The sequence below is a fragment of the Aristolochia californica genome, unplaced genomic scaffold, assembly GCF_029961685.1.
Source record: "Aristolochia californica isolate CCGP_79_NKW_82.1479 unplaced genomic scaffold, dmAriCali1.0.hap1 SCAF_5, whole genome shotgun sequence".
Taxonomy (NCBI): Eukaryota; Viridiplantae; Streptophyta; class Magnoliopsida; order Piperales; family Aristolochiaceae; genus Aristolochia; species Aristolochia californica.
In genome coordinates this window covers 11,067,807-11,084,235 of record NW_027182214.1, presented here as the reverse complement: position 1 = coordinate 11,084,235, position 16,429 = coordinate 11,067,807, and the positions used below count along the sequence as shown (strand labels likewise).

Genomic DNA, 16,429 nt, shown 5'->3' with positions numbered 1-16,429 from the left:
TTTTTAATTCATGACATATCATATTTTTGACTTCTTTATGGTATTCACATCATTGTTGGTGAAGACAATATCATCAGCATACACAACCAATACCTTTCGAGGTATCTTTAAAAATAATGAATGACCTACGAAGCACCGATGAAATCCAAACCGTAGTAGTGTTTGCCTAAATTTATCAAACCACACATGAGGTAACTATTTAAGCCCATATAAGGGCTTTTTTAAGTGGCATACAGACTCCCCTCAACCACATAACTAAGTAGTTGAATCATATAAATTTTCTCAAGTATATCACCATTTAAGAAAGCATTTTTTTACATCAAGTTGATAGATGAGCCATAAAGAGTTAGCGCAAGTGATAACAAGATACGTGCCAAATTTAATTTGGAAATGGGAGAAAAGGTTCCCTCATAACTCACTCCATAACACTGAGTGTAACTTTGGCAATGAGGCAGGCCTTAAGCAATGGACCCATCTGGGTTATGTTTGATCATAAAGACCCATTTACACCCCACTAGTTTCTTGCCAGTTGGAAGAGGTGTTAAGGTCCTTGTCTTTTTCTCATATAAGGAGTGCATTTCTTCATCCATAGCCGCCTTCCATCCTCGATGTTTCATGACCTTCTAAAATGATTGCATAATAGAGATGGAAGAAAGCGAGGCAAGAAAATGGCACTATGTAGAAGACAACCGATGGTGAGACATAAAGTTGGAGATAGGGTGAGAAGTAGTGCAAGTGCGAGGTTCATTTTTTAGACCAGTGGGTCGAGTATCAAACTGTGGACCAAATGGAATAGGGGAAGAAGGACTTACCTCAGTAGGATCTGAAACTTCCACAGGTGTGGTGTCAACTGATGCTTTGGAGGGTTGAGTGATATCGGCATTAAAGGGCACAAATAGATGAGGAGTAGTTAGAAGGATGAAAGACCCAGAGGAGCATCATTCAAAGAATAGAATGAGGTGTCCTGAAAAAAGGTTCCATCCCTAGACATAAGTAACTGCCGAAGAGTAGGATTGAAATAGAAATAACCTTTTTGGGTCTAAGAGTAACCCAAGAAAATACACTTCATAGAGCGAGGAGCAAGTTTGCCTTTCTGAGGAGCTGTGAGATGGACAAAACAAGTGCGCCCAAAAACCTTCAAGGGAAGAGAAAATGGGTCTTCATTAGGGAATAATATGGAATATGGAGTCTTCACTAGGGAATAATATGGAATATGGAGTCTTATGACTAAGTACAGATGAAGATAGCCTACTCATAAGAAATCAGACCGCAACTATAGTGTAAGGCCAATAAAAGTAGGGTACTTTCATAGAGTAGAGGAGGCCCTGGTCAACCTCAAGAAGATGGTGGTTCTTTCGTTCAACGACACCATTCTTTTGAGGTGAGTAAGTACAAGATGTTTGATGGATAAGGCCATTATCTTGATAGAAGGACTGAAATTCACTAGAAATGTACTCTTTAGCATTAACAAACCGAAGTACTTGAATTTTCTTACCAAACCTAGTTAAAAACATAGCATGAAAAGACAAAAATATAGAAAGAAATTAAGATCTCACTTTCAATAAAAATAGCCAAGTAACCTGGGTAAAATCATCAACAAAGGTAACAAAGTATTTAACATGTAAAATGTTTGAGACACTCAAAGGTCCTCATACATCAGAATGTACTAAAGAGAAAGGAGTAACACTCTTATTTTTAGAGCGAGGACAATATGTACTCCTCTAGTGTTTGCTTAATTGACAAACTTCACAATTTAATGTTGATTATGACTTTAAAGAAGGAAATAAATGTCGAAGACAAGATGTACATGGATGGCCATGCCGGTTGTGCCATAAGTGTGCCTTAGATGGAGGGGATGACATTGCAACTAAAGGAGGCAAGTCCAAGTAGTACAAACCCCCTTGTTCATGACCTCCACCAATCACCCTCTTTGTTGTTAGATCCTGAAAAACACAAGAAGTGGGTGAAAATGTGATGGAGTAATTAAGATGTGTGGTAAGTTGACTTACATAGAGTATGAGGAACACATAGGACATCATGAAGTGGAATAGAAGGTCTAACGAAAGATGGTTCCTTACCAAGTACTTTGGTTTGGGAGCCATTAACTATAGTAACAAACTTATCGGGAACATATGGAGATAAAAATTGTAACAAAAATGAGGTGTTCAAAGATCCCAGAGTCCATTATCCAAGATGAAGAGGAGGAAGTGGAGGAAAGCATACCTAAATTAATGGTGACAGCCACCGGGGGAGAAGGTGTAAGGGAAGACACCATTAAAGATTTCATTTTCTAAAATATTTCATAATCCTCTTGAGTGAGGGTCTTTCCCGTTTGGGACTTAGTCTTGTCTTCTCGTTTGTCATTGGTAACGGCTGGAGTAGCCATGACCCATTCCGGTTTACCATGGAGCTCCCAACAAGTATACACAAGGTGGTTTTGACCACCACAATAAGTGCATACCCGAGTCTCTGTTCTAGAAGATCTAAAACCACTTCTACCACGTCTTGTTCGTCCTCTTTTATAATTTGTACTGCAGCCTTGGTTGGATGATGAGGTACCTCTATTACCTGAATACATAGCACATGAGACATCATTATTTGAGGTAGGAGAAATATCTAGAATTCGTAGTGTTGGAAGATGGGCTCAAGCCCACACAACCAAGGAAGGCCCACATATCTAAGAGTGTTGGAAGATGGGCCCAAGCCCATAAGAAGTAGGACCCACCATTATTACCACGAATTGGCATCCTTATCACGTAAGTTGGAAGATCAAGGAAGACTCACAAAGATAACTACAAGCTGGTTAGAAGATCAAGAAGGGCTCACAAAGATAAACCCAAACTAGCATCTTTATCTTATGGTCACGTCAACTAGCATCTTTATCTTATGGTCACATCCTAGAAGAGTTCTAGTTTTGAGTTATGTTTGTCTTTTATTTATATTGAGTTATTTAATTATGATAGGACTTATCTTTAAGTGTTAGAGTTTGGGTGTAACTGGGACAAAGGTAGTTTTATTATAATTGGACTCTACTACCATCCTCTATTGTAAATAGAGGTTCATGTACTTTGATTATAATAAGTCAATGAAGTATTTTTATTTTCCATAAATTCAACATGGTGTTAGAGTAGGTTCTGTGAGTTGACTTGGTCAATCCATAGAGATAATGAGATCCCATTTCTGATCTATTATCTCTAGCAGTTAGGGTTCATATTTATTTGTTTTCAATCCCTACACCCATTAGCTTTTTATTTTTTTCACCTCTATACTGAGCTTTTCATATTGTAAATTATATATTGATGGAAATATATTCGAATAAACTTTCCAAGGAAAAATATTTTTTTCCAATCGGAGTTATCAAAAAAGAGAAATTGATATTTAAATCAGATAAGGTCAGATTGCAAAAGAGGTTCGAGCAACAGAAAAAAGCTTCAACTTCTGAGCGAAGGTCAGATTGAAAAAAAGGTTCAAGCAGTAGAAGAAAGATTCAACTTCCTAGCTATTTTATGTTATCAAGAACGAGACTTTATATGGACATTTATATATCAAAAGAAATATTTTTAAGTATATTTTCTTAGCTATTCAACCAATTCTCGATCTGAGTAGTTTATAAGGAGATATTGATCTTAAAAGAGTCAATGGCCATGCTGGAAAAAAAGGAGAAACAGTGCTTAGTTTGGCCAAGTGATAGAGATAAAAATCTATCAGATTATTTATCTTCTAATAATTATATTTTATGAATAGAATTTATACTTGCATGAAGGGTATTTAAGTCTAGTTTCAGAAGGAGAAAATTTCATGTCAATTTGATCTATATTTAAAGATATATTAGCATTGGAAGAATCAATTGTCATGTGGTATTCTGTTGCATTGAAAAATCCAAATTTAAGCCCATTGTTTTGCATCACTTTTTGAGTTGCTATATTTGGAAAATATCTCACTTCTCCTTGGTTTGAGGGATTATTTATACATATCTATTATTTAGGGTTATTGCTACGTCTATGATATTTGGTTCAAACTGGGATCACTACGATTACCTCCCAGATTGAGGGGAGAAGTACAAGAAGTACAAGAAGTACAAGAAAGAGGTATTTTATTCCATATGTTGTCGATAAATTTTATGTGACCAAAATATTCAAGAAAGGGGGAGCACAAATGAAACTTATGCATCTAAGAAGAAATTTTTATATCGGATTATGTCATGGGTCCTTTTACAAGGTTTATTATTTTGGTTCGTGTTATATGAGTTGGAAAATGGTCGTGTTTTTTTTCAGTTGCAGCTATTGTGTCTATTTGGATGAGACATTATTATTGAAGAAGAGGTGGCCTTAGTATATGTTACATCACCGTGACAAAGGTGCTTATTACCACATCCACTACCCGTAATGACATCTATGTTATTTCACAATGATGGAAGAGTTTATTACTAACTCTATGTTATACCCCCCATGAATTGGCATTTATTACTCCTACCACTTGAGAGTCGTTGTCCTGTGGGGAGACACGGTGATGGAAGAGTTTTTTTTATTACACTTTTGAACAACGTATAGACCCACTACCTATATTAATAGGAGTGGCACTACCTACAAAAGATAGGAGTGTGTTGAACATCCAGCATGAGTTATTTGACGGGATTATGGAGCAATGTCATACGACTTGAAGTGATTTTACTCTCACTTATCTTATGCTAGATGGGCCTCATGAACGAGAGCACCAACGTGAGGTGGAGTATTGGAAAATATGGAGGACTACCATTTTATACAAAAAGAATCTATACATCATTTGCAGCAAGCTAGGAGTTCATGATGTTCTCTCACCCCTAGCTTGAGGGGGAGTGTTGGAAGATGGGCCCAGGCTCAAATGACCAAGGAATGCCCACATATCTAAGAGTGTTGGAAGATGGGTCCAAGCCCATAAGAAGTAGGACCCACCATTATTACTATGAATGACCATCCTTATCACATAAGTTGAAAGATCAAGGACTCACAAAGATAACCACAAGCTGGTTACAAGATCAAGAAGAACTCACAAAGATAACCACAGGCTGGCATCTTTATCTTATGGGCACGTCCTAGAAGAGTTCTAGTTTGAGTTATGTTTGTCTTTTATTTATATTGAGTTATTTAATTATGATAAGACTTATCTTTAAGTGTTAAAGTTTGGGTGTAATTGGGACAAAGGTAGTTTTATTGTAATTGGACTCTACTACCTTCTTCTATTATAAATAGAGGTTCATGTACTCTGATTATAACAAGTCAATGAAGTATATTTCTTTTTCATAAATTCAACACATAGCAAAGTGGCACTTATATCATACGAATGACGGAGTGTCATTGATGTAATTAGTTTATGTTTTTTGTCTCTTCTTCACTCGACTAGGGTGAAAGGTATAATTATAATATTGATACTTTTATCATGTATAAATAGAGCTTAAGGGGCAGGTTTGTTCTAAGTCCATTACCCTATTCTTCTTCATCTTTTCTCCCAATTCTTCACTCTTCCTCTTCTCTTCCTAAAGCCGCCTTCTCTCCACAACTCTTCTTCTTCTTCTCATCATGAAATCCTAAGTTTGAACATGTTATCAGAGTGGGGAAAGATCTAAGATGGAAAAGGAGAAGAATATGGAGAAGAAGGGGAGGAAGAAGAAGAAGAAGAAAAGGAAAAAGAAACAAGAGTTTCTCATTTTTCCTTTAGTCTTCTTTCTATATCCATGCTTTTCATTGGATTTTTAGCTCTCTAATCATATGTTTAATATAGAAAAATATATACCAATGGAAAAATATTGGAGTCTAGTTTATAACTAAAAAGAATCATTGAAATTATATTTTTTGACAAAGAGAAATCAACATCTGAAATAACGAAGGTCTAGTAGCAAAAAAGTTTCTTACAACAGAAAAAGCTTCAACTTTCAAGTCATTTTAGGCTACTAAGAACGAAAATTATATATGAATAATTATACATGAAAATAAAGAAATGTAAGTATATTTTCTTAAATATTTAAAAAATTCTAAATATGAGTTTTTGAGATGGAGATACCAATCTCGGAAGAGTCAATGGTCATGAAAGCCAAAGAAGTAGTTAATTGGGCCTAATTATAGAGTCCAAAATCTATAAGATTATTTTTCTCAAAATAACATTTTTTTATGAAAATAAGTTATAATTTGATGAAATATATTTTAAGTCTAGTATATCAGATCTATATTTAAGGAGATATTCGCATTGGAAGAATCAAAGGTCGTGTGGTATCCTGTTGCATGCGAAGATCGGAATTTAAGTCGATTTTTTTGCTTCATTTTTGAGTTTCTATTATTGATCAATAATATCAGGAAATTATCTCATGATCTACCCTTGGAAAGTATTTGTTTGTTTACCAATAATATCTGGGAAGAAACTTTAGAAGATCATCATATTTTAAGAAACTTTCCTTGATTTATTTTTCAAAGAGAATAAGTGTTTTTATTCTGCATTATGGCAACTTCCAAAAAAAGTAGTTTCTTGATTTAATGCTGCAAATTACAGAAGTATCTATGTAAGGAGAATCTGATCTAGGATCAGATTCAAAATGTGTGTTTCTTCTTTGGTTATGAGAAATACTTGCAACATATAAACAGCATGTTGAAGCAACACTCGGTGTATTGTTCCCCTTATGAAGTGAGCAGCCTCGTTCAACCTATTATTCGGTGAAATTCTTTTTAAAATATAACTAGAAAATTATGTCATTAGATGCTAATTAGTTGGTTTATTATGGCCAGCTCTCGTTTTGGTGTATGTATTAATCAATGATGTAGTAAGCAAGGAAGCAACATCCATTACTATTTTATTTACTCTTCTCTATTTTGCGAAGACCTTGTTGCTGCTCTCGAAACCGGCAACACTTAGTTCAGTTATTCTTTTTGAGAAGTTTAACAACACTTGGTTCAACTTATTGGCAGTTTATTACTTGATTCCAATTTATTATTTGGTGCCCATCTTCCTTATTCAAGGATAGACTTGCTACAAATTATCTCATGTGTTCTTATGACTCTTAAGGATGTTTCATTATTAACCCGATATCATCTATTAAACTTGCATATTTGGTACGTGCCACTGCTGTTAAAGGTTCTCTTTGATTGAGACAATATTATTTAAGAAAAACTCCTCAATTGCTTGCGTTGGGTTCATTATTTGTTGACTGTTCTTCGCATTGGTCCATATGATGGAGAGTTGAAGTACTCAAGAAAATAAAGCACATGGTGACCTCAGCCTCTTCATCTTATCTTCCTCATTTTCCATTACTCTTTTATTATTTGGCAGTATTTCTCCTACCATCCTTTATTTGATTTTTGTTTACCCCTTTTGGCCAACCCTTTTTGGTGCATTGCTATGGTTGGTCCTTTTTATATATGGGTGTTTTTAAGTCGATTGAGATTTTTTATTGATACCGATGGGTTTTTTATCGCTGTCTTGTGAATGACAGCCATTACCCACTTTAGTGATTATTATCACTATATTTGCTTGAAATCATTCGAGGTTGGTTTCGACTTATGTTTTATCACCCATTTCTACCCTTTGAGATTTTGTGCCCGGTTTCGTATTTATCCTTTAGACACCATGATGGAGGATATTCTAACTACATCTATATTATTTATTTCAAGTTGGGATCACTACCATTACCTCCCAGCTTGAGGGGGAGTGTAGGAAGATATGAATATGTTGGAGTGTCATAGATGTAATTAGTTTATGTTTTTTTTTCTTCTTCACTTATACTAGGGTGAAAGGTATAATTTTAATATTGGTACTTTTATCATTTATAAATTGAGCTTAAGGGGGAGGGAGGGTTTGGACTAAGTCCATTACCCTATTCTTCCTCCTCTTTTCTCCAAATTTGTCACTCTTCCTCTTCTCCTCCTAAAACCTTCTCTCCATAACTCTTCTTCTTCTTTTCATCCCTTAATCCTCTTCTACTGTTATTATACATCGTGGAAGCCTAAGTTTCAACACTGCTAAAGCTTCCTTTTGTTGTTCTTGAACCGAGATATCAGTGAAGTATGGTTGAGTGATCTTCCACTCTTCTATTAAACCATGAAACTAAGCCAAATATTCATGAAGATTGTCCCCTTGCTTAGTATGAAGCATGTTTTGTAACACATCAAATATTTTTTTGTAAATTCTCCATAGTAGAATATAACTTCGTACAATTGTCCCAAATGTGTTTGGCTGTAACATTGTTGGCTACATGCTCTTCCATACCATTAATAACCCAACTAATCACCAAATTGTCATCCTTAATCCACTTTACATAGGAGGGATCTTCTTCATCAATTTGTGGAGAAGGCTTGATTAAGTGACTTAAAAGGTCTTAAGTAACAAAAAATCTTCTAACATATTGAGAATAACTAAGATAATTGCACAATCCTCTTATGGGAATAGTAGTAATTTTGAGTATGTCACTCTTACAACTTGTATTTACTTCAGCCATCTTGAATAAATAAAAAAAGCTTAACAAAGCACAAATAAGAAGAGCATACGGTACCAAAGCTCACTCAAGATCCAATTATACGATTTCCAAATTTAAGAGTGAGTAAAACTGAGGTGGGAAGTCACTTAAAGCCATTCATAGGCTACCAAATAGGTCAATCCAAACTTCCAAAATAGGCCAAATAGGGGAAGATACCATTTCCCATGCATTCCAAATTCGAATAACAATTCAAATACTTAAATTCAAATTTGGAATTTCAATCAACTAAAATCCACTTTCAAAATACTTCGAGATGTCAAACTTGAAATAGATATCTTGGCCAAAAATGAGGAGATATCAAATCAACTAAAAAATTATCCACTAATTCAAACTTGAAGAATTCTTGTACCAAATCAGCCTCTTTTAAATTGAGATAGAGTATCTTATCAATAAAATCAGGAACTAAATAATCTAAAAATTCGTGCCTATGTCAAGTGGAATCACCATCCATTAACAAATGAAATCCTCTTATACTCTTAAAGAAAATAGGTCTCTTACAAATCTCATATCATGGGAGGAAATTCAAACTTTCAAATAAAATTTTATCAATCATTTTAACTTAGAAAAATTCCAAGAGATAACTTGTCTCATGCTTTGTAGACTAATCTAAGTATAAAAAACTTGTCTTGAATCCAAGTCACCAAAGAAAGGATCTTGAACATTAGGATATCGAGCGAAGTCTATTGAAAATATTAACTGAAGCTCAAATCACTACCATCACATAAAATCCTCTTCTTAAATAATCAATCTTGATAAAAAAAAACTTGTAACAACCGATCTTGATCAAACTTGTAATTTAGCAACAAGAAGACCGAGATTATAACATCCTCTTAACACCAAGAATTAACTTTCAAAACTTCTCATATGAAAGCCATCTTTTCTTGCTGTAATCCAGAGATCAAAGGCTCAGCATATTGCAAAGAAAAAGTGTAAATAATAACCAGAAATAACTTGCCTCTTCATGGTTGGATTCCTTCCTTCACAAGTAACTTGTATGAGATCATAATCTTTTTTTTTGTATACCTTAACATGGGGGATCCTAAACTCTAAGCTCTGATATTATGTAGAATTTAGGATCGCATGATAAGAACCTCAACCAAAGTAAGAAGAAGAGAAGAAGAGGAAGAAGAAGGAGAAGAGAAGAGAGAGAAGAGCTTAAAGGAGAGCTCGACTACCAAAGAGAGAGGGAGAGAGCTTCCACGAATTTGAGAAGAGAGGAGAGAACTTGATGCTCTACATCATAGACAAAGGCTTCTATTTATAGTTTTTGAGAATGTGTTAAAATAACTATAATGCCCTTAGGGCTACAAGAATTACAAACGAAAAGACATTTCTCTTTAACTAATTACACTTTCATGCCATCTTTATGGGAAATTTTCTTATTTACCAAGATGCCACCTCTTGGATGTGTGGGCTTGAGCCTATCTTCTAACTTCTGATGAACAGGGAGGCATGAAATTTAATAGACGTTTGTTACCTATCAGATGTTCGGAGGTTCCTGAGTCAATGATCCAAGATGAAGAGGAGGAAGTGGTAGAGAGAATACCTGAAGCGGTAGTGGCAGCAATAGTGGTAGAAGATGTAGGTCTTTTCAAGAATTCATAATCTTCATCAGTTATAGTTTTCTTGCCTTTGTGTGACTTAGGTTTATCTTCATTTTTATCAGTATGAGTCGAGGTTTGGTTGGTAGTGGCTCAATCTGGTATTCAATGTAGCTTCCAATAGGTTTCCACTAAATTATTTTGTCCTCCACAACGAGTGCATACCCGATTATTAGACCAGAGCTAGTCCTACAACCTCTTTCTCGGCCTCCTCTATAATTTCTACCATGCCCTCTGGTGGTAGAGGGTGTACCCCTACCCCCTGTAACCTGAGTACATAGTGGAGGATACCCAATTTAAGTAGTGGAAGAATGGTCTGGTACCCAAATTAAGGTGACACTTATATCTTCAAAGGAGGGAAGTACCAATCAGCTAAGAAGTTGAGTCTTCTCCATCTTAAAGTATGGTTTAATATTTGCTAAAAGGATAGCAGCTACTAAGGCTTCCCATTGCTTTTCTTGAATTGATATATCAATGGAGTAGGGCTGAGAAATTGTCCACTCTTGAATCAGCTCCTGAAACTGTGCCAATAACTCTAGTAGGTTGTGCCCTTGTTTGGTATTAAACATGTTCTGAATAAAATCTATGAAGGTTCTCTATGCTAGTATACAACTTCACATAGGTATGCCATATCTATTTGGTTATATCAAGGTGGACTACATTATTAGCCACGTGCTCCTTCATGCTATTTATCAACCAACTGATTAGCAATGTATCATTCTTTATCCACTTAATAGAGAAGATGTCCTCCTCATCAATAGGTGGAGCTGGTTTGGTGAGATGTCCTAAGAAGTCCCGTGTAATGAGGAGCCTTTTAATCGACTATGACCAACTCAAGTAATTAGATAACCTTTTCAAGGGCATAGTGGTAATCTTGAGAAGGCCAGTCTTACTCCCCATATCTTCAGCCACTAGAGATGAACCAAAAAACATTTTCCTTACAGGAGAGTTGTAACCCGAGAGGGAACCACCAAAGAAGACTTGTAAAAAGAACTTATAAGTCTGATATTAGTAATGGAAGCACCTTTAATCAAGCCAATAAGACAACCACAAAGAATATGAACCAACCCAAGAGGAGGGAGACCAAGGCCAACTTAGGTTGGAACCAACTTGGAAAGAGAGCTAACCAGCTCGGGTTGGAATCAATTTGGGAAAGGAAGAAGATCTATCCCAAAAAATAAGAAAATCTTTGCAACAACTTATCATGCACTAAATAAGGAAAGTTTATGTTGGCCGAGATCAATAAATAGATAGGGCATGTGATGCCTTTTCACTTAAGAAAGAATATTCACCAAGAAATAAAATCAAGGAAGATCATCCTTCAATCAGCCACTTTCCAAAAATAAAATAGGAAACCTTAATTAAGGGAGGTAATTAATAATCATACCAAGAAAAAAAGTCTCGGATATCTTGGAGATCCATTCAAGAAGGAACCTTTCATTCTAGTAGTTTGATGCGAACCACTAACCAAAACAAAACAGCCTTTGTGGCCTTTTTTCTTAAAAATGTTTTTTGGTAAGGTTGTCTAACCTTGTCTTATGTGGGATACACTCCAATGTGGGATCTCATTATCCCTGTGGGTTGACCAAGTCAACTCATAGAACCTGCTCTGATGCCATGTTGAATTTATGGAAAATAAAAATACTTCATTGACTTCATTAACTTAATATAATCAGAGTACATGAACCTCTATTTATAATAGAGGAAGGTAGTGGAGTCCAATTACAATAAAACTACCTTTGTCCCAATTACATAGATGTAATAATAAGTTCCTTCGTCATGGTTTCCCAATCATGATATTTTTGACAGGGTATCTTCCGTCATGGTTTCCAAATTGTGATATATATTTTTTTTATAGGGCCCATCATGGTTTCCCAACCGTGACATTTTTTTACAGGGTATCCTCCGTCATGGTTTCCCAACCGTGATATTTTTTTACAGGGCCCATCATGGTTTGCCAATCGTGATATTTTTTTATGGGGTCAAATAAATAATGATATGAGAGAGGATATCGAGGCCCTCTTCTTCAATAATAATGTCCCCAAAGATACATAATAGTTGTAGCTGAATATAACGTGACCATCTTCCAACACATATAACACGAACCAAAATAATAAACCTTGTAGAAGGACCCATGAAATAGTCATAATCCGATATAAATATTTTTTCTTAGATGCAGAAACTTCATCTTTTGTGCTTCCCCTTTCTTGAATATTTTGGTCACATAAACTTATCCACAAAATATGGAATAAAATACTTCTTTCTTGTACTTCTTCTACTTTTCCCCCTCAAGTGGGGCTGTAATGGCAATGATCCCAGCTTGAACCAAATATCATAGATGTAGCAATAAACCCAAATAAAAGAGATGTATAAATAAGCGCTCAAACCAGGGAGAAGTGAGATATTTTCATGAGATATCAACTCAAAAAGTGACGTAAAACAATGGGCATAAATTCGGATTTTTCAATGCAACAGGATACCAACATTACCTTTGATTCTTCCAATGAAAATATATCTTTAAAAATAGATCAGATTGACATGAAATTTTTTTCCTTCTAAAATTAGACTTAAATACCTTTAATCCAAGTATAAATTATCTTCATAAAATATAATTATCAGAAGATAAATAATCTGATAGATTTCGGTCTCTGTCATCTGGTCGAACTAAGCATTGTTTCTCCTTTTTATTTCAGCATGACCATTGACTCTTCCAAGATCAATATCTCCTTATAAAAAACTCAGATCGAGAATTGGTTGAATAGGTAAGTAAATAGACTTACATATATTTATTTTGATATATAATTATCCATGTAAAGTCTCATTATTTATAGCATAAAATACCATGGAAGTTGAAGCTTTCTGTTGTTGCTCTAACTTTTTTTTTTCAATCTGTCCTTCGCTACTTCAAATATTGATTTCTCTTTTTAGATAAATCTGAATGAAATTGGTTGAATATTTAAGAGAATATAGTTAAAGATATTTATTTTGATAAATATATATCCATTTAAATTATCATTCTTGATAGCATAAAATACTTCGGAAGTTGAAGTTTTCTACTGCTGCTCGAACCTCTTTTGAAATCTGACCTTTGCTCATTCAAATATCGATTTATCTTTGTAGATAAGTCTGATTGGAAAAAATAATTTTTCCTTGGAAAATAGACTCAAATATCTTTCCGTAAATATATAATTTTTAATGTGAAAATCTCAGTACAAAGGTGAAAAATGCAAAGTAAACTACAGGTGTAGGGACTGAAAAATAATAACTACGAACCTAGACTTAGGGTTTAGGGTTTAGAGAAAGGGATCTCATTATCCCTGTGGGTTGACCAAGTCAACTCATAGAACCTGCTCTGATGCCATGTTGAATTTATGGAAAATAAAAATACTTCATTGACTTCATTAACTTAATATAATCAGAGTACATGAACCTCTATTTATAATAGAGGAAGGTAGTGGAGTCCAATTACAATAAAACTACCTTTGTCCCAATTACACCCAAACTCTAACACTTAAGGATAAACCTTATCATAATTAAATAACTCAATATAAATAGAAGACAAACATAACTCAAACTAGAACTCTTTTATGACGTGACCATGAGATAAAGATGCCAACTCGTGGTTATCTATGTGAGTCTTTCTTGATCTTCCAACCAGCTTGTGGTTATCTTTGTAAGTCCTTCTTGATCTTCCAACTTATGTGATAAGGATGTCAGCTCGTGATAATTATGGTGGGTCCTACTTCTTATGTGTTTGGACCCATCTTGTAGGCCTTCCTTGGTCGTGTGACCTATCTTATAATACTCTCAGATATGAGGGTCTTCCTTGGTCGTGTGGGCTGGAGCCCATCTTCCAACAGATAGCTCAATATGTTGACTTCAAAATGAAGATGGGTGAATCAATAGTTGAGATGAACTCTAGGTTCACTCATATAATCAATGAGTTAAATATTCTAGGAGACAAAATCTCCTTATATAGACAAAATGACAAACTTCTCAAGACACTTGCAAATTCATGGGACATGAGGAAGACTGCCATTCGTGAGAATGCGAATTTTAGAACAATGAGCTCAGAAGAGCTAGTAGGAATCCTTCTCAATTATGAGATGGAACCTCAAGAAGTTGAGGAAAAGAAATCCACAAGAAATAAAAAAAAATGCTCTTAAGGCCAAAATGAGTCTTGAAAGCATCTCTAGTGAAGAAATCTCCAATAAAATGAGTTTCATCACTAAACACCTTCAAAGAATCTATAGGAAAAAGAAAATTTTAGAAAATGGCCAACGTAGAACTTTAAATGAAAAATCATTGAAGAAATCTAATGTTTGTTTTAAGTATATGAAACCAGGACATAGAAGAAACAAATGGCCAAATATTCAAGGAAATACACCATCCACAAGCAAAGACACAAAGAAAAAGAAGAAGAAAGTCTTTATCACAGCTTGGGATGCAATGGAAGAAGAGTCTAGCTACTCGAAAGAAGAAGAGACCGATGTTGGACTCATGGCAATTGAAGATGATGAGTCAGCCACTTCAAAAGACGTAAGTACAATGAAACTGAACTTGAATTGCCATTAGAAAAGTCTATTCATAGTCTAAACAAATATAAGGATAAGTGTAATGCTAAATTACATGAGATTGTAAAGCTCAAGGAAGAGCTTAGTGTATTGGAGACGGCCAATGAAAGCCATATAACAAATGCTTCAAGACAATGTGGATTGATAGACAATCTATGATGTGATAGATTTGCATTTGAAAATAAGAGTTTAAACTTAGAACAACAAATTAAAATTATATTTTGTTAGAAGATCTTATACACCATTTACAGCAAGTTGGGCGTTCATGATGTTCTCTCACCCCCAGCTTGATGGGGAGTATTGGAAGATGGGTCCAAGCCTACACGACCAAGGAAGGCCCACACATCCAAGTGTTAGAAGATGGGTTCGATCCTATAAGACCAAGGAAGGCCAACAGATCCAAGAGATGTGGAAGATGGGCTCAAGGCCCACAGATCAAGGAGAAGGCCCATAGGCCTATATAGTGATGGCAGGATGGTAAATAAAGGCATTGATGTAATTAGTTTAAGTTTCAAGGGCATAATTGTAATGTTATAGTTTTATCAATCTAAAAATTGAGCTAGGGTTAAACATACGTCCATAACCTCATTTTCCTCTTGTTTTCTCCCAATGGGTCTCTCTCTTTTTCTCCATGAGCCTAAAAATCAACATGGTATCAGATAATTGATTTTCAAGACTCATAGCTTTGATTATTAAAAATTTCTATCTTGATGTCTCATGTGCTCATTCAAAGTTGGTAATCCATATTGTGATTTTTTTTTTCAATTCCCACAATAGACTTCCAAGGACTCCACCCATTCCAAGTGTGAAGATGCCATAGGCTTGCTCTCCTCTCTCCTCAAGTTTAGAGATAATTAGCTGCCATCAACAATTCCAACGTCAACTCAGGTGTGGCAGATGGCAGCCAAAAAGCTTTCATGATCCGTTGGGCTTCCTCCTCAAAGGATATAACCTTAACACTGTTTGCACCATGGAAGTAATTCTTATCTTGGGTATAACTCCGATCAATTGTACTTTGGGACAGCACCATGGTTTTGACGATCAAATGCATCAAGCTCCGGTGCTTTTTGCAGCATTAGTTTCTCCTCTTTTTCTCTTGTTTCTAGTGGGCAGCACGTGCTGCTTGCTTCCTCTTGATGTCTTTCTTTTGAGATAACAAACACTGAAAAATACACTCGTTGCAAAAGATATGCCTTTTATGGCAGCAGAGTGGATCAATAAATGGCTTCAAACACAGGCAGCATGCATCGGATGGTTTAATTCAATCATTTCCGAGTCTTTCCTTCTGGGTGCCATAACCAAGTTTCTGCTTCTCATCACAAGTGAAGAAAGCAAGATCATTATTTTTCTTCGTGTGCCGCTGTGGCATCTCGTCTACACGGGCCAACAACAGAAGATATCGCCGAAAATAAGATCAGCGATCAATGCGAACAGAGGAATAAGATTTAGCGAAAGCAAATCAGGATGGAGAAACTTGCAGGAGCAGTGAAGAAATCTAATTCGGAAATCAGCGGGAAGACGAAAAAAATTCAGGCAAGAAGGAGATCGAGATCGGAAATCGGCGCGATGGCTCAAAATTTTTAGGAAGAAGAAGATCTAAATGGTATTTGAAAAAAGGAAGACCCTTGGCTCGCCTGTTGCAAGATTGCTGGAAATTATTTCTGGAAGATTGCCGCGTATGTCCCAACAGAGCATGCCCACCATAGAAATAATCTGATCTCGCGGGAAGATTTTTCGATGCGGTTTCCATTTCTGCT

At 35.6% G+C, this 16,429-nt stretch overlaps 1 pseudogene; it reads right to left on the bottom strand.

The window, feature by feature from the left end:
* Positions 1–15,516: 15,516 nt before the first annotated feature.
* LOC137965242 (E3 ubiquitin-protein ligase CSU1-like) lies at positions 15,517–16,041 on the bottom strand (annotated as a pseudogene).
* Between the last annotated feature and the right edge of the window lie 388 nt (positions 16,042–16,429).